The sequence below is a fragment of the Mercenaria mercenaria genome, chromosome 10 (genome assembly GCF_021730395.1).
Source record: "Mercenaria mercenaria strain notata chromosome 10, MADL_Memer_1, whole genome shotgun sequence".
Lineage (NCBI taxonomy): Eukaryota > Metazoa > Mollusca > Bivalvia > Venerida > Veneridae > Mercenaria > Mercenaria mercenaria.
This window is the reverse complement of record NC_069370.1, coordinates 44777757-44797336: the sequence shown is the minus strand read 5'-3', so window position 1 is coordinate 44797336 and position 19580 is coordinate 44777757. Positions and strand designations below refer to the sequence as shown.

Genomic DNA, 19580 nt, shown 5'->3' with positions numbered 1-19580 from the left:
GTTTGCACTATTTATAATACAGCATGCAGGAACTTGATGTTCGTTTGCTGATTTATGCAGTGTAAAGCTAATACACATTGTATTTTTCCAGCATCACTTCCTTTCCAATTTTACAAAATAAAAGCTCTAAAAATTTGCTACTTACATTATTATATGTCTCAAGCTCTTTACTTGACCACCGTCTGTATTCACACCCTATAAACGACTGTACCCTCTCTTCCTCTTGCGACTGATCAAAACAATAAACAGACACCCGGAAGGTAAGAAATCGTCTTGGAATTAATTATTTTGCTTTACACTGTATGTGTATTTAGGTTTAACGGTAAGTTTAACATAAATATGTGTATATGGTGATATAATATAATATGACAGGTAATGTTTACAAAATGCTGACAAAATGTTGACTGATCACACTCATTGCATGAAAATTCACTCGACCAAGTCACGAAACTGCTGAATAACACGTCAAATTGAATTGTAATCCAATAATCCATGATGTTTTCTGAAATAAGCATGCATACTCCATAAATATATGTAAATAAGATGTTGCATATCTGTTGCGTTTCTGAAAGAAATTAATTTTTATCTAGTCGGTAAAAAAAAACATTCACTGTATGCCGACTTGCCAATTTTGATATTTGATCTGAACGTGTATTTGCGACTGACACTTTATTCCATTTTACGACTACAGTAGGTGATTTTTGTCCTTTTAAGTAGTGATGGGCAAATCGGTTAGATTTGCCAACCGATTAATCGGCATAATCGGACAAGCCAACCGATTCGATTAATCGGATATAATCGGATAATCGGTTACTCTAGTTGCATATCTATAAGTTCACCTCACAATGTATGTTTTATGTCATTACTTAAGAAATGAACCTCACAGACATCAAATATCCTATTTCTATTGTATCCCTTCATAAATCTAAGTAAGTTAACAGCATTTAAAAGTAAAATATTTGTGAAGATAGTAACCTTCAAATCAGGTACAGTCTTAATTTCACCAGGGACTTATCCAGTGATATTATGTTATTAAATTAAAATTATTTGGAGCAAAAGAAGTATTAATGATTTATTAATTCTTAGTTAAAAACTGGAATGATTTCAATCCCACAAAATCAAAAATTGAAAATACTTTTGCTAATATGCTTGCGTAAGTCTTACGTTATGCTAAGCATACTGCCATACTAATGTCAAGAGTTTAGGCTGATGGTTTTCCTGGCTTAATTTTGTAAAAGCCATATATCTTCCAAAATCTGGGTGATCACAGATGACATCAATTTCTTTTGACACTTCGGAGGAAGCCATTTTTACGTAGAGTAGTTTTCCTTGGCGTAATTGCCCCAAAGAACCATAAATACCAGAAAGAAAAAGGTCAGAAACAACTAAATTATCCGTTAGGGTGACAAGTAATTAATCGGTCAGGGAAAAGTGAAGTCGGCGATCGCGCTCATGAATGCAACGCCGACGATTATTCGATTGTCGCCGATTGTCGGCCCATCACTACTTTTAAGGCGTAAATAAAATACGTAAAAATACGTACCAAATTGTCTCTATTGATCAGTCGTCATGTATATAATGTCATTTAATGTCGAACCCCTCGTGCTATGCATGTACTAATCCATTGGGGGTGGGGATGGAGGGTCTGTGACTCGCTATCCTACTTAATTATATAATGAATTGAATGCTTCAGAATCGTTTACATGCAAGTATTCCGTGTTGGTTTTACAGACATATACTATCATAAAATACAGAATTAGAAACTGAAAGTATACACAGGGTCCCTACTATGTCATGCAAGAAATTAACCGTCTGTCGATTCCCTATGGAAGTCACGCGAAGAAATGTTACCTGACGACTTCAAAATGTCGATGAGATGAGACTGGAGAGTTTTTCCTTTGATTGTTTGACCTGGTGACCTAGGGTTTGATCCCACATAATCCAGATTCGAACTGGACCTAGAGGTCATCAAGACAAACATTCTGATTAAGTGTCATAGAGATATTGCCATGAATATGACCTCTAGAGTGTTAACAAGCTTTTCCTTTTGACCTGGCGACCTAGTTTTTGACCTCAGATGACCCAATATCAAACTCATCCAAAATTTTATTGAGGTAACATTCTGACCAAGTTTCATTAAGATTGGGCCAAATCAGTGACCTCTAGAGTGTTAATAAGCTTTCCCTTTGATTTGACCTGGTGACCTAGTTTTTGAACGCAGATGACCCAATATCAAATTCGTCCAAGATTTTATTGAGGGTAACATTCTGACCAAGTTTCGTTAAGATTGGGACAAAATTTTGACCTCTAGAGTGTTAACAAACTTTTCCTTTGATTTGACATAGACTTACAAAGTATGTTTAGATCAAGTAATCTGTAATAAAGTTTATTCTTTCTTCATACTAACACTGATATTTTCTCAGAAAACCATTTTCTCTCTAAGCTAGTCTTATTTGACCCGGTGACCTAGTTTTTACCCCAGATGACCCAATATCGAAGTCGTCCAAGATTTTATTAAGGGTAACATCCTTACCAAGTTTCATTAAGATTAGGCCGAAATTATGACCTCTAGTGTTAACAAGCTTAAAATTTCGTTTGACCTGGTGACCTAGGTTTTCAGCCCAGATGACCCAATATCGAACTCGTCCAAGATTCTATTGAGGGTAACATTCTGACCAAGTTTCATTAAGATTGGACCAAAATTGTGACCTCTAGAATGTTTTAACAGTCAAATTGTTGACGACGGACGACGACGACGGACGACGGACACAGGGTGATCACAAAAGCTCCCCTTGAGCACTTCGTGCTCAGGTGAGCTAATAAACCATCATTTTTTAGCTCACCTGTCACAAAGTGACAAGGTGAGCTTTTGTGATCGCGCAGCGTCCGTCGTCCGTGCGTGCGTCCGTGCGTGCGTCCGTGCATAAACTTTTGCTTGTGACCACTCTAGAGGTCACACTTTTCATGGGGTCTTTATGAAAATTAGTCAGAATGTTCATCTTGATGATATCTAGGTCAAGTTTGAAACTGGGTCACGTGCAGTCAAAAACTAGGTCAGTAGGTCTAAAAATAGAAAAACCTTGTGACCTCTCTAGAGGCCATATTTTTCACAAGATCTTCATGAAAATGGTCAGAATGTTCACCTTGATGATATCTAGTAAAGTTCGAAACTGGGTCACGTGCCGTCAAAAACTAGGTCAGTAGGTCAAATAATAGAAAAACCTTGTGACCTATCTAGAGACAATATTTTTCATGGGATCTGTATGAAAGTTGGTCTGAATGTTCATCTTGATGATATCTAGGTCAAGTTCGAAACAGGGTCACGTACGGTCAAAAACTAGGTCAGTAGGTCTAAAAATAGAAAACCCTTGTGACCTCTCTAGAGGCCATACTTGTAAATGGATCTTCTTAAAAATTGGTCAGAATGTTCATCTTGATGATATCTAGTAAAGTTTGAAACTGGGTCATTTGCCATCAATAACCAGGTCAGTAGGTCAAATAATAAAGAAACATTGTGACCTCTCTAGAGGCCATATTTTTCATGGGATCTGTATGAAAGTTGGTCTGAATGTTTATCTTGATGCTATCTAGGTCAAGTTCGAAACTGGGTTAACTGCGATTAAAAACTAGGTCAGTAGGTCTAAAAATAGAAAAACCTTGTGACCTCTCTAGAGGCCATACTTTTGAATGGATCTTCATGAAAATTGGTCAGAATGTTCACCTTGGTGATATCTAGGTCAAATACGAAACTGGGTCACGTGTCGTCAATAACTAGGTCAGTAGGTCAAATAATAAGAAACCTTGTGACCTCTCTAGAGGCCATATTTTTCAACCGATCTTCATGAAAATTGGTCAGAATTTTTATCTTGATGATATCTAGGTCAGGTTCAAAACTGGGTCACATGAGCTCAAAAACTAGGTCACTATGTCAAATAATAGAAAAAACCATGTCATACTCAGTTCAAAACTGGGTCATGTGGGGACAGGGGAGCGATTCAGGAGCATCATGGTCCTCTCGTTTCCTTTTATAGCACTTCTGCTTGTAAAATGGGGGCTTATTTCATTCGCAGAATGTATTTTCAGTACAATAAGACAAGTTTAATGTTAAATTTCGTGTGTTAATGGCAAATACAAAGACAAAACTAAAGTAGAGCTGTTTACTATACGACGCTGTCAAGAAAGCGATCCACAAAGAGTTAAGCCCTCTACAGACGGTAAGTTTTTGTTGTACAACACCAATTAAATTCAAGATGTACAGCCAAATATCACCGTGTGTACGATGCTATTCCTTGATTTCGTAAATCTTAAGTCTTGACTTACAGATTAGGACATGTTCTATTTCGTAAGTTTTGCCTTACGTACCACCCACGTTGACAAGCAACAAATTGGTAAATAATTAGTTGATAAGAGGCAAGTGAATGAAATTCCAGAAACAATTGGCGAAAAAATAAACACAAATCTGAATATAAAATGGCTTTAATGCATAATAGAAAAAAGATGACATTGAAAAGCTAAATGATTTGAGCCGCGCCATGAGAAAACCAACATAGTGCGTTTCCGACCAGCATCCGTGCAGTCTGGTCCATGCTGTTCGCTAACGGTCTCTCTAATTGCAGTAGACTTTGAAAGCAAACATCATTGATCCTGACCAGACTGCGCGGATGCACAGGCTGGTCTGCATCCATGCTGGTCGCAAAGCCACTATGCTGGTTTTCTCATGGTGTGGCTCATTTGTGTTATACGTAATCAAATTCCTGGGACATAAAAAGGTGAATATTATTTTTTAAAATATTAATAGTTACATTCTTTTCAGTACCTGATGCACTATGTTTACTAGGTAAATCTCTGTGATTTTTATGAGAATGGAATACTGTCTGTATGTGAAAAATGTACAATTTCAAAATTGTACATCTTTGAGATAATTAGTGTTGTACAACAAAAACCTACCGTCTGTAGAGGGCTTTAGTGGATTCAATCTGGCGCCGTTTCACTACAAATTACGTTTCATATTTTCACAGCTTATTAATTGTAGTTTGCGATGATATATCGGTTTCAATGGGCTGAAATTCTAGAAAGTATAGTCTTGTGCGCGACACATCGTCTCATGATGGTGAACATTTGTGCCAAGTTATTTCAGAATCCTTTAATGCATAAAGAAGTTATGGCACGGACACGAAAAACAGACCCTGTTTTACACTTAAGTGTCACATTAAAGAGAAAAGGAAAAGAATAAGACGGGCATTAACTACATATTGACGATGCTTGTGTGTAAACTTTGAGAGAGGTAGGTGTAATAGCATTCAAGTAATTGCACGACCAAATTTATGAGAACACATATACAAACAGACCGAACAGACAGACCGCATGGTGACTCCTATATACCATCCTCCTTCAAACTTCGTTGGCGGGTTATAATTATGAAGAAATACTACAGGATCATAGGAAACGCCGATATTTTATAAATAAGTCAGTTGCAAACAGGCATACAGTCTTTTTTACGAAAATCGCAAACACTCGTACAGTACTCAAGCAAACATTCATTCAGTCAGGAAATCACACCGAATATTCTTTCATTGACGGTTATAAACAAATTGGAGATTTTAGCAATAATTTTATTTTATTTTACCAAACTAGTAATAATTCTTTATCCCAAAAAACAGGGACTAAATCATCATTTTTACGCCGACGATGGGCAGCTTTATTTATCTTTCAAACCAACAAATCCGGTCTCTCAAAAGGGTGCTTTACGCTGTGTTGAAAACTGTCTCGTAGAAATCGTATCTTGGATGAACAGCAACATGTTGAAAATCGATGCCAATAAAACTGAAGTCATTGTATTTACCTCTCAAAGAAACGAAAAACATATTGAATCGGTTACTGTGAAAATTGGAGAAGAGAACATTAAACCATCTAAATGTGTAAGGAATCTTGGTGCTTTTCTAGACTCCAAAATGAGCATGGAAAAACATATTAACTCAGTTTATAGATCAGGGTACAGACAGCTACGTCAAATAGGCCACATCAGAAAATATCTAAATACAGATGCTACAAAATCTCTAGTAAATTCACTCGTCACTTCACGCCTTGATTATTGCAATGCGCTCTTGTATGGTGTTCCGAAGACCTTGCTGAATAGACTTCAAAGTCTTCAGAACACTGCAGCTCGAATTATAACGAGAATATCGCGTTATGGTCACATTACGCCGGTATTAAAAGAACTGCATTGGATACCAGTTACTCATAGAGTGGACCTTAAAATTCTAGTTCACACATACAAAGCATTGCATGACCAGTCACCGATCTATGTTAAAGAGTTGCTGGAACTCTATCAGCCAGCAAGAAATTTGAGATCCAAGAACAACTCAAAACAACTAGTTGTTCCAAAAAGCAAAACTGTAAGGTACGGTGATCGTAGTTTTTCATCAGCTGCACCGAAGTTATGGAATGCTCTTCCGGCTACCATTAAGGACGCTAAAAGCTTGGATGCTTTCAAACGATCATTGAAAACACACTTTTTTTTCAAGGTCTATTGAAACCCACTTTGCACTGAAAAACAAGCTTTGCAATGGAAATTATTTCCTATTGTTTATTGTTTTTAAAATATCTAGTACAATTAAAATGTGGAGTAAAACCTGATTCAGGCTAAATACCTTTTATTGTTGGTATATTTTTGTGTTGTATTGTATGTCCATATCATTCTGTGATATGTAGTTTGTACAGCGCTGTTGAACGTTTATTTTATAGATGAAAAAAGCGCTATAAAATCTGGTAAATAATAATAATAATAATAATATTCAAACCTTTGACAAATGTGAGAGAAAGTTATTTTAACAAGAAATTAATGCATTTTATGTTCATAACGGAAAATGTGGCAGCCACATTTTAAACAAAGGCATTATGAGCCTTTAAACAATATATGGTTATGATTCTGTGAAAAATATATCCAACTACTTTAGTTTTTAAAACCGGAGGAAAGAAACCACAGACATTTGAAACTCGGTATCTCGAAAATCTCGATTCGAGCGTATTACTTCGAGATAATCGAAATTCAACTTAAAATGATATTTTGTCCACGTGTTTCTAGGACGGGACTTGCAAATGTTTACAAGACAGCCGGAATTTTGAGATAAGCTGGCTCGAGATATCGAGTTTCAACTGTATTTGCTCATTATTTACGAGCAGTATATATTAAAAAAAATGCTACGTGTGAAACTGACACGGACACTGTAAATCAAAAGTTGGAATAGAAATATTTAGGATATATGAAACACTTACTTCAATACACATGTATGTGAAGTAAAGAAAATACAGTCGTTCAATCGGTTCAAACAAGTGACAATTACTATATCGCTGCTCCTGAATTCGCCTTTCTACATATTAAACATCTACATTACGAACGATAAATTGCGTAGGCAGAAATAATAATATACATCGCTTATTTAGCTACATCTGCATTTACGACAAACAGATATGCAGAAATACAATCCTATGGTCATTTCAGATATACACCAAGCCAACTATATCAAAAATTGCTAAGTAATGATATTGTTGATATATGACAATTTAGTAGAACTTCAACCGTATTCATAAGGATCTTAAAGCAGCATATCTCCAGATTTGGCTAAAAAATAATCTTTCTTTCAAATTGAAGTTTTGGTCATATTATGAACATTAGAATATGAATTTTTGTTTCTAAAATATTTTAAAAATTCCAAATCAAGAAAAAGAGATGACCGCGTCGGGAATCGAACCCCGGACCGCCGCGGCAATAAAGACATTTTTCCGTCGTCGTAACCAATAGCACTATAGCTGGAGTAGTGAATAATGACTTCAAAAAATAGATATTTATAATCGAGACAGTTTACCTGGAGAAAAAGCGTGACAAACGCTTTTCGATTTTCATCGTAAAAAGTAGTAAAAGCAGCAAATTCTCATTTGTTTCCGTAACATAAAGCTTGTCAGTAATTAAGTTTTAAAGCCTTATTAAGAAATATAGCATTTATTTCAAGATATCTAAAAAAATTTGTTTTTTTTATGTCGAACGATCTGGAGGCATGCCGCTTTAAGTCTGCATTATACAACTAATGTTTAAATACTTAACCCTGCACTCATACTGTGTTTACAAGGCTTATGTGCTAGTTTGATTGTTCATACTTATCTTTTTTTTTGGCTCAAAATGGTGCTTCTACGTTTCCCAGCGCAAATAAAGTACATGCAGTATGAATTTTTGGGTTAAGTTTCAGGAGTTCACGGGCGATCTTAATCCGATGCTGGTTTTGTTCTTTTGACCTCAAACACGTTATCCAGTGTGCAAAATATGCATTGCCTTAAGATGTTTTCTTTAAATTATTTTAGATATGAGCAATAGTATATCTTCCGACCTTTGTAAAAATAATCCTTTAAATGTGTATTATGATTAACAACTGAATGCAGACTTCCGGTAGTTGTTGCATCATCTTTACACATGAAACATCTATTTCCGCACAACTCATGGTGTACTAGATACCATTTTTAACAAAAACAAAATTAACGTTTGTATTTAGATATTCATTGCATTGATGGCTAGACCTTTTGAAAGTTATACTCCAGACGTTTAAATTTATTTTGCTCTAGCTATAGAAAGCTATTTCTGAAAAATTGCGCTCATCAAGGAAAAGTAAAGAATAATGTAAGGATTGGATATCTATGTTAAAAATTTGATGACGACCTCCGTATAACACGTTCTAAGCCCGAGCCTATTATGATAAATCATAAGTGTCTTCATCGTCGTTTACAGAGTAAGTTTGTTGATCAACTTCCAGACCCTCTTTGTTGCAGTAGGTTCACTGAAACAATACGTTATACAGCATTTGCATTATTATACTGCATAATCTTGTAAAAAGGTAACTTCAGACACAAATGTTGAATGCAGATAACATTGCCATTTTAAAGATATAATGCTCATAACTTCATCCTGGGTAGTCATACATATAACGTTCTGTGCTAATGAATCTATTACCGAAATAATAATTAACTAAAGTAAAAATATTTAAGTCAACTTAGATGAAATATAATGTGACATATATCTGCCACGTGATATTTAGGGAGCTATCGTGATAGTAACAATTATTGTCTTGATCAAGCGAAGTTTTCTGAAAAGATTATCTCAAAAAACGAAAGGCTTTTGGAAATTTACATCATTATCTTGATACTTATTACACAAGTGCCCACATCTGCTATTTATTAGCTAGGTAGCTACCTCGGTACTTTCAAAAATTATCTTCATATTTGGAACTTTTCTTGGAAACGTTTGTCTTAATAGCAAGTTCCCTGAAAATCAAACACATATCTAAAAAATATAATTTATTGCGATAATTTTGTTAGAAAAATACACAACTTTGTTTAAAGTTAAGAATATAATAATGATAGGAACCTAGGTATAACGTGGCAGTATCAAGCATTAACGCGAAATTTTGCGCTGACACCTTTTCAGAAAATTAAACAAGATATCTAGAAAATGTCATTTATTGCTGTAATGTTTTTCAATATTATCGTGATAGTTACCTAGCTATCTCGTGGCAGAAATAAGCCGCCATAGGAACATACAACAAATACCGAGAATCTGTACTGCTTTTATTGTCGACCATATAATGATTTTCTGATCTAATAAAGTAGTTTAGCTAAATATGCAACTACAATGTACAACATCATAAAGCTTGTTATGCAGTCGATATTAAGGTAGGCGGACCTAGAACTTTTGAAAGAATCTTCAAAGCTGAATAATTTTAAGTGTTTTTTTTGAAATGCAAAAGAGTATGATGCCAAGACCAGAATGTCTTGCAAGTTTCACTTACGGTTCACGTCAGCTTCCATCTGAAAAATAATATTCAACTGTCTTTAAAACTAATAGTCCGTATTCTTCCGGCTTATATATAGAAGTCAACATGCTTTTATCTTTAAAGTTTATTCTGGTTCCCATATTATTTGTTGCAGAAAGTTTTACTATATACCATATTCAGTAGACTATACAATGGTTAGTTGCAAGTGTTATTCATTATCTGCATGGTTTGGATGGAGATATCAACTACCGCCGGACTTGAGCAGACATTTTCGCGAGCCTACCGGATAAATATCTTAAATGATAAGATACGGTCGAGATTAAAATGTAATCCTCTAAGATGCAGAGCAAGCGAATTTAAAGCCTTGGATACAGTACAGAATAGAATACAAAACAGTTTACCGTCAAACGACCTTGTTCGTGACCTTCTTATAACCACTGTTAGATAAGCTGCATGCACTATTGTCAAGATATTTGTTACTCCTAAAATTACACCGACAGTCACCGATGAGTTTCCATTGTCACATTTTGAACTTTGCTGTTTGTTGTCTGAAATGAAAATCTATAGTGTTTGCTACAGGTGCAGCAATGACATTCATGAGTACTAGTGACACCATGTGTCAGATGCTTTAGTAAATGAGAATGGCAGTGTAAAGCCTAAGATTGGAGCACGAGCTAAAAAAGTTGAACTTCTTGTAGACCCTCGATGATGGAATAGGAGATTCTCAAATTTAAAGAAGACTATGCCTTTGATTTATTTCTAGTTTCAGCACTTTGCTAAGAGAACGCAGCAAAATTCTGCTCTCAATGCAATTCGAATACAAAACCTCCGGATTAGGATCAAGCTCTGTCTTACCAAAACTGTGCCTCTCACATTGACATTCTATATTAGTTAGATGATTCAAATAAAATTAGTTCTTGAATGAAAGCTAGAGGAAGAATAACAAGTATCTATATACCTTTATGAGACATTGGAATTCAAAAGAACTCATCCAGCTTTTCCGTTCCTAATTGCTAACAGAAAATATTCCTTTCATACATTTCATCTGTTATATATGTTACAAGTTATTTAAGGAGGTAGGTTACCTTGTTACCAGGGTAAATTCAAATTAGTCGAACCGCAGCAATTTTTTGTATTTCGTGTAATTTAATGTTTTAACTGCTACAATCTCTATTTCGTTTATCTCTGTCCCTTCAAGTAAATTGTTTATCCAGGTTTGAAGTACATGACCCTCGAAAAGTATTTTATATTGAAAGAAGAACGAAAATACGGATGTTTTACACTTTTCGGTGTATTTTGGTTTTACTGTTATCCGTAGAAGTCTGCATAATTGATATTTTTACTAGAATGCGCGTTAGCTTTCTAATATAAGCTTAAAATGTATATGTCGCGGGGCAACAACTATGTATGAAAACGGGTTTTTTGACGGCCTCAGTGCCATTCTGTTAATGACCAACAGGGAATATTTGGGTAATATTATTAGCAAAATACCAAGCCCTTTACGTGGAACCTTATTTTTCTTAAAGTTTAAAGTAACCATAGCAACAGAGATGTTTAAAATAGCTTATATCTTTATTTTTATCGTAATTTCTTATAAAAAATATTAAATAAATTGTTTTTCTTGTTAATGTAGCTTTAAAACATCTTATTTCTAACGTAAGTAATATTTCTGTGTTATTTGCATTTATTTAAACAAATTTCAAAGCTTAAAATACTTACAGCAGTACCCCTCGTCTGACATTTTTATGGAAAAATCGTTCTGCATGCTGCTGTGTTTCTCATGGATATTGTTGAAATGCAAATAAAAAGCCGAAGATGTGTTCCTTAAATAGACCAGTGTCAACGCTTTTGAATTTTACATTTAGATATATAGGTCACGGGATTCGTTTCCATGGTAACATCAATTTAATTCAAGAATTTTAGAGCTTAGTGTTAGTATATAAGTAACAAATTATCAACGGAAACTGAAATTAGGTATTACAAATCAAACTTCCCAATTTTTATCTGAAAATGACCGTAATAGGTAACCTTTCACCCAACTATATTCCCAATAACATCAGTTACCCTCATCCATTTTCTTACATTCCGCATAACATTTCAATATAACTACATAAAAGAAGCAAAATATTGATCATTATTTAGAGCGAAAGACTCATAAAAATATTTCATCAAATAATGGCAGTTTAAAAATAGTTCGAATAAAGAAAATGCACAGAATTACGTACTTTCAAAATAAAAGCTATTAAGTTTGCGCGGTAACTGACACGTAACGTCATGACGTCAATGAAGTCATTTTAAGGCAACAATGTTTTGAAACGTTTCTGTGGCAATTCATTCATTATTTCTGCATTAATAAACCATTAAGCATCAGTTCGGAGACAGGTTCATGATTCATTACATAAGAATGGATATACAAACACATTTAGCTTGTCGTAAATATCGTCGTAAATCATCAAGTTAGCTTCCGGTTAGGCATGCGCACATACAAATATTTAGAAAACTACGTATTTGACTTGGAGATGACTGATAAATTGATACAGTTCAGAGATGCATATATAACAGCTATTAAAGTGAACCACCACGTGGATAAGATTTCTACAAACCATTATTATTTTTCAAATAAAGCTCAGCAAAAACCTATTAGAAACTCTAGTAACAGTGTCAATTGAGAATACATGCGCGGTATTCATAAACATAAATAACAGAATGTGATTTATATTTAAGTGATACATGCGTTCCTGCCAAATGTGTAGCACCATCTGCTCACACAGCTATTGGTATACTTGTAACCTAGGCCAGATGTGTGGAGGTTTACCATATTAAGCATTTTCTAAAACTTCTATAATAGTGACAGTGTGTCCTGTCATTATATGTTTGGTAATTAGAAATAGTCTTATGCATAAATTCAGTACATCATCATGAGCAAGGTATTTTTAAGATGTCGGAAAGTAGACTACTTAAGCGGCAGCACTGTAGGGAGATTTTCGCTGGCAGCCTTTGTCAAATATCTGATGGAAATCAATATATTAATTTAGTGTAGGTAAGTCAACATGAATAACTCTTGAATAATTGAAGCAAAGTATAATCTCTCAGTTTTCTGTATGGAAAGGTATGCATAACTTTGCCAGTATGCACATGTTGTTAGTTGGCACACTAAATTGCTCCGTATTTTCCTACAAATAATCATTCTTATTTTCAGCTGTAAGCAGGCAGTAGACGGAATCACAAATACGATGTTTATCCGTCGGTTAAAGGGTAGAAAGCTACATATTTTCACTCGCGCTATGTGTTTGTGAACGTATTGATTTTTAAATTGAATTAACAATTATTATCATCTATTTATGTCATTCAGTGAACATGTTTTTTTTTCATGACTTTTGGATAATTTACACAAACCAGAGCAAACAGTTCGCCTCTGTGGCGCTAAATCGGTTGACGGCCATGGACCAAGACTCCGAAAATAAAAGCATGTTCCAACGAAGGCAAAGTATGTGCATCTGTGAATATGTGTTCAACGTAAACGTATCTTTTGGTGGCGAAGTGTCATGATAACATCGGTACATGGGTGCTGTCAACGTTGTGAGTTGACATATGTATTACTAAATATATACATCCATTGAGATCCCATGCAAAACGAGAACATTTGAAAGTGGCCGGATTTTTGAGACAACTATCGATACAGGATTCTCAAACACGTGTAGTATTACGTATGGCCAAAAGAAAATGATATGTTCATACACAATTTATACGGAAATGAAATGCATAAAAGAATGGGAGGTTTCATTTTTTGCTTAGTATTGATAAGTAAACATTGCAAAGATCTAAAGTCATTAAATGTACAAATGAAAAAGTGCTACGAAGACTGAGCGTATGAAGCTGAAATATGAACAATTTGTACTTTTGAATATCTACATCTTACAGTAACCAACAATAAAAAAGCTCCAGACGTTTGTCTAGAAAGGTAAAACACGAACACTGTCGTTTGACAGAGGATACTAGTATAGATTGACTGTTTCAACTAAAAGGTTGCTCTATGTTTGTAATTAGTAAGTGAATGAGTATCAAACTCTCTTAAAATGCGCGTTATAGAATCAGTTTTGCGCAAAACAGTAGAGAACAAATAAAACAACTGTTTTATTCCTACACAAAAAGTGAATAGAATGGAAAGGGATAATTGCATAACTGGAGACATATATTTAGTTTTTCTACATATGTAGAATTTGTTTGTTTGCATACTTGGCGTTTAAAGTTAATAACAACAAAAAGCAGTGTGGACTACGTGTTTTGTTTTAGATGACATGCTATAAGAATTTCGAAGAGCTAGATAACAAAACAAGAAATCGTACCTGTTTGGACCTCCGTTTTATTGTCGGCTTCTGAAAGTGTTAGCAGAAAATATATGTGCGTACAAAAAAGGCCCGTAGCCAGAGCTAAAAAAGTTTTAAGCATGGCAAACGAAAATTTGAAAGAAGCAACATAGTTTATGCATATACAAATACAGTACAGATATGTAATACAAATGTACTTAATACATAATATATTTTGCCAATCTTCTTAAAATATGTATAGTATTACATTTTTGAAATTTCAGCAAAAAAGTGAGTTTATATTTGAATAAATAACGTGTATGACATGTCAGATCTAAAAGATCAAATTTTGTCGTAAACTTATACTTACATGTTTATCAAAATCTAAAAGCCACAAATTTATATAAAAAGTATAAACTGGATGATTCCATGCTTACAAAAACTTAATAAGTGTGTCTGTTCTTAACTGTTAAGTGACCTTTTATTTTTAGAGAAACCTTATAACGAAGCTTTGAAATCCCGTACATACATAATTGTGACTTTTTAGAAATGATATGTTCAAAGGCGGATAAAGAACAAAACCGCATGATTGTAAGACTCCGTTCTGTTATAATATCAAAATAAATCAATTTAGAAAAAAATATCAACAGTCACTTAGATAAGCGCCACGTTTGTATTTAGGTATGCATACTCCCGTGATCATGTCTTAAAATAAGTCTTAATCAAATGGTAATGAAATTCTCCTTTGCCCAGTTGAATCCCATAACTTTAGAATGTCAAGGCTGTTAACTTCAACATTTAACCCATGTTCAAACATTTGCGCAATGCTGATATCGTGTTGTATCTGGACTTGAAAAAGGACTGGGTGCTGAAGAATGAGAGCCTAGGCTAGGGGTTTTTCCGGGGCTCCCGCTGAAAATTGTTTTAATCGAGAGTGCGATTTTCTGCATCTTGGGCCATTTCTGCACCACCTTTCAACAGCAATTTTATCAGTTATATACCCATAGTATTGGAGAAAATACTTTCTTTTGCTCACAATTGCAGAAGTTGTCGAATTTATCTTTGATAACAAGATCCATCAAAAGTCATGACATTTGTTCCAGTGGTAGTCTACACAGTTCACTACCATCTTAATGATTAAACATATTTCCTGGCAATATAGTGCCAGTACTAACCAACTACCATAGTTTCCTAGAAATTACCAGTACTTCTCTAGTTACTCCACTTATTGCAATGATTATTAAAGAACAAATCAACTGTTTAGAACACTTTTATTATGTACATTCAACCTTATACATAATTGGCTTTTTATGCCCTCTCGATTCGATATCTGATGATATAAAAAGATATGATATAGTCTATAGTGTTACACAAAAAATGTAAAAAACAGTATACATGCATCTCATTTCAAATATTTTAAATGTGTGTTGACGACAGGTTCAGCGTCTCTAGGACTTAGGGTTCAGGGACTCACACTCAACTTTTCAATATCTATTTGAAGCTATATCACTGCTCCTAATTTCAACATTAACAATATATATTGATTATACGATTTGGGTTTTGGTCCATCTTCTAATAGGCGGTAACGTAAGTCAGTTACAGTTCTCCTAACACTTGAGAACATGCTTTCTACCTCAGCTCTACTGACTGATGATTAAGGTGGTTTGCTCTAATGGTACTTCTTGACCACGTCTTAAGTCTATGCAATGTGCTAAAACTTCGTTCTCAAGAACATGACCAAAATATAATAACGGGCGCATAGCAAGTACGAAAGCTATGCCATAGTATGATTATTCGTTATATTAAAAAGAAATGGGAGAAAATAGTTTAAACAAAATAAAATGAAAAAATAATGATTATAATAGTTTCTCGGCTCGGTTAAGCTTTAAAAGATGGTGCCTCAAAACATATCCTTTTTCTCATAATCTTGGCAGAAAAACAGAAAACAAAAAAAATTACTGTGAATTTGTTATAATTGCAATCGAGAAAACTGTAGTCAATATCAATCTATTTGAACAAGGCTAAAACGCATAGTTCTTATTTTATAGGTAATCAGTGGCAAAGTGGATGACATGTTGGACTACAAATCCAGCAGCCCGGATTCGATTCTGGATTGGGGCTGATATCCAGATTAGTATTCAGTTCGTAGTACTGTTTCCAGCAGTATCGACCAAGACTGGCTGTTGCTGGCCCATGTTTAATAAGAAACATTGAAAGTTAACATATTGTTTATAAGAAATATGAAGATGAGTTTAATCAGTACATATGCATAAAAGGGAAGAAAGTTCTAATAAAAATATTTTTAAAAATAACTGACATTTATTAATTATTAATATAAGCCGTATTTCGAGGTTTGTTATTCGTAGCTGCGAATAAGCCTATTTACAGGGATTGTCAGTCATAACATGTGGAAGTACATGAGAAGGATCTTTATGTACGAATATGTTTTTGTATTACCGCACAACTGAACTATAAATATGAAAGACATCGATAAAAATAACAAACGATATGTCTATGCATGTACATCAGGGAAGAAAACATTTGGTTTACAAACGGAACATTGTGAAAATGCAGACATAGTCATGTTCATAGTGTAAATTGTACCTAACGCTTTCTTTTGTGGTATAAAATTACTATCAGCTTCTTAACAAAAAGTATGCTTACCAACATTTGTAAGTGTTGCATCTCTTGTAACTGAGAAAATGTTTCCAGACACATTTTTATACATCATCTTACATCTATATACTCCAACGTCAGTAAAAGTCATCTTCTCAATATTCACTTCTAAAGTTAAATGTGTTTTACTTGGAGTTTCTTTATCCAAAATGCCACCAACAACAATCTCTGTGTCATTAACAATATCTTTATGTAAAGCTGGGACTTCAGTAACACCTGCTTCAATACATGCCAAAGGTATCCCACTTGGTACTTCTTTCTCTCCGAATTTAGACGTCGTACACAACTGAAGCATCCTTTTCGGTAACATTACATGCCATGAATACTTTTCCTGTTGTTCCCAACACAATTCGCGTCTTTGACAAAGTGAATTTAAAACCACAAACTGAAAACCAGCATGTTTTACTTTCAGTTCAATGCGATATTGAGAAGATAGTTTATGTGAAGTATTAGAAAGTATTATTATTATTTGCTACTCAGTACATAGACTTATCGTAAACGTAAAGTAATTCAATGGGTCCACACTCAATGTTGTTACTGATTGTGATAATTTCAAATGTCTGTTTACGCTAGGCATAAAGGCAAGTACTTAATATTTCATTAACACGCCGAAACAAATATATGGTGTTATTGGTAGGGACAGATAAAATGATAAATATGTTTGCTGTCAGTTCAGCAGTTTGGTGTTATTTCGGTTCTTTACGTTGACCAGCATGTCATGTTTTAAAAATGTAGAAAGCAAATTTGAATCAGTTACAATAAAAAGGATCGATCCTATGTCCTTTATCACCATTTTTTCACCTTTTTAATTAAGTGTCGATCATTCATGTAAGTAGTGACAATGCCAGGTCACAACCATATCTCTTAAAAGAGTTGAAGTTACCATAAAATATCAAAAGTGTATTACAAAGTAAGGAATAGCTAAAACTTGCAAGATTGAAACATAATTACCTTATGTTGTCTCAGCGGTCAGGCAAGAAACAACAAAAACAAACGCCAACATTTTTCTCAACTATTATAACTTTAAATCTCGTCTGTTATTTAACCGATTCCGTAAATTCTGAACAGTTATTGTTCCTTCTCTTGAGAAGGAACACTTAGAATCGGTAAGTCACACTTGACTGAACAACTGACAACGCAAACTGTTGTCATTACAAGTTGGCCAATCAAACTCCGTGACCTTAGAAATAACCTCTGACGTTAAAAGTATTCTTTCTGAATTTAGGCGACTCTGGCTGATCGCGCTCCGCTGATTACATATTACTAAACTCAAGGATGGAAAACTGGCGTTGTTGAAACATGCGGCAAATATCTTATTTGTCACAAAGGTTAACATACGTCGTTACCTTCGAGTGCATTGTCAATATGAGAAAACAAACCCCATTGCGACCCTCTCATTGTGCGCTTCGAATGGAATGACCGGAAGTCACAGTCACGAGATTTAGGACAGATACTACTAAATTATAGCCATGAATTACTTGATCAATGACCACTAAGTTTGTTGTATGCGAGGACGTAGACTGTTAGCGCATCAAATAACTACATTAGGATGTTAAACAGAAAAAATAAAGCGATTATATATGTCAGTAAGGTAGATTATGGAAGAAACGCTGAGTATACTCTACTATGTAGTGTGACCGACGTATGTTTAATACGCAATGTTGTAATTTGCACTGTATAATAATTTTGTCAAATATGTCGTGTTTCATTGTTTGATACCATTATGTATATATTTTAGCATAATTTGTTTAATTTAATGTACAACACCAGTGAATATACTATGTGTAAAATAAGGCGTTTAATCAAATAAAGCAGTTTCAGTTTTAGAATGGTCTTGTCCTTGCGTCCAATCTTGGGGTTCCACACACTGATGACCAATGTTTAAAACAGACATTGCAACCAAAATTTTACAAGATGATCATTATATATTTATATAGATGTGCCCTAGAAGGAACTTTTGCTATGCTTTTACTTGTAATGTATTAAATTACTAAGGTGAATACAACCTGTGAAATACGCAGAAATTGTATTAAGGCAATAGCCAAGCAGTATCAATCGATTTAAGATAGAAGTTTAGCTGTACTTAATTCATACTAAGTCTTACAAAGTATCAACGCAAAGCATATCATATTCTTCGTAAACTCCATAAACGCATTTATGTTAGCTAAGTATGTTTATCTGGATGCAGTCTCCTTAAAAACAGCGAATTTACTTTTGTAGACAAATCATTCTGATTCATTATTACTGTTTTCTATTGTGAGTTTAATTGTCTCAGGCTCAGTTGCCTACAATGCATCATAAAAAGTGAATTTCAATGAGTCAGTTCATTGTTACAGACATAATGTCCTTGTGTTTTTAACAAATGAACAATATAAGTAATGAAATATGATTATGTGTAATAGTCACGTGTGCGGACTTTGTACATGAACTATTGTACCATACTTTCGATTTATAAAATATAGTTCAGACAGAACCAATCAATGGAAGTTTATTAATGTTGCAAAAACTTCTTTTCGAAGAGTGTAACACACTCCGATACGATGTTTTCCCCTTTTTGGGACAGTAGTTTGACAATATAACTGCATGAAAGCTGGGATAGTAAAAATATAATGTGGTTAATTTAACAGAAACAAATGAATTTACATTTCCTGTTACTTACAGTAAGGAATGAAAAGACACATGAATAGTTTATTGATTACAGTTTATGAATTATTCGATGCAAACCTGTCTTGCACGTATTACATACGTAACAGATACATTTACACATTGGCCATAGCTT

At 34.4% G+C, this 19580-nt stretch overlaps 1 long non-coding RNA gene across 1 annotated transcript; it reads right to left on the bottom strand.

The window, feature by feature from the left end:
* Nucleotides 1–16570: 16570 nt before the first annotated feature.
* LOC128546326 (uncharacterized) lies at nt 16571–18369 on the bottom strand. Its single transcript, XR_008365945.1, has 2 exons — nt 17753–18369; nt 16571–17186 (listed from the first exon to the last, which is right to left on the bottom strand). It is a non-coding gene; the product is annotated as an uncharacterized LOC128546326 (long non-coding RNA).
* Between the last annotated feature and the right edge of the window lie 1211 nt (nt 18370–19580).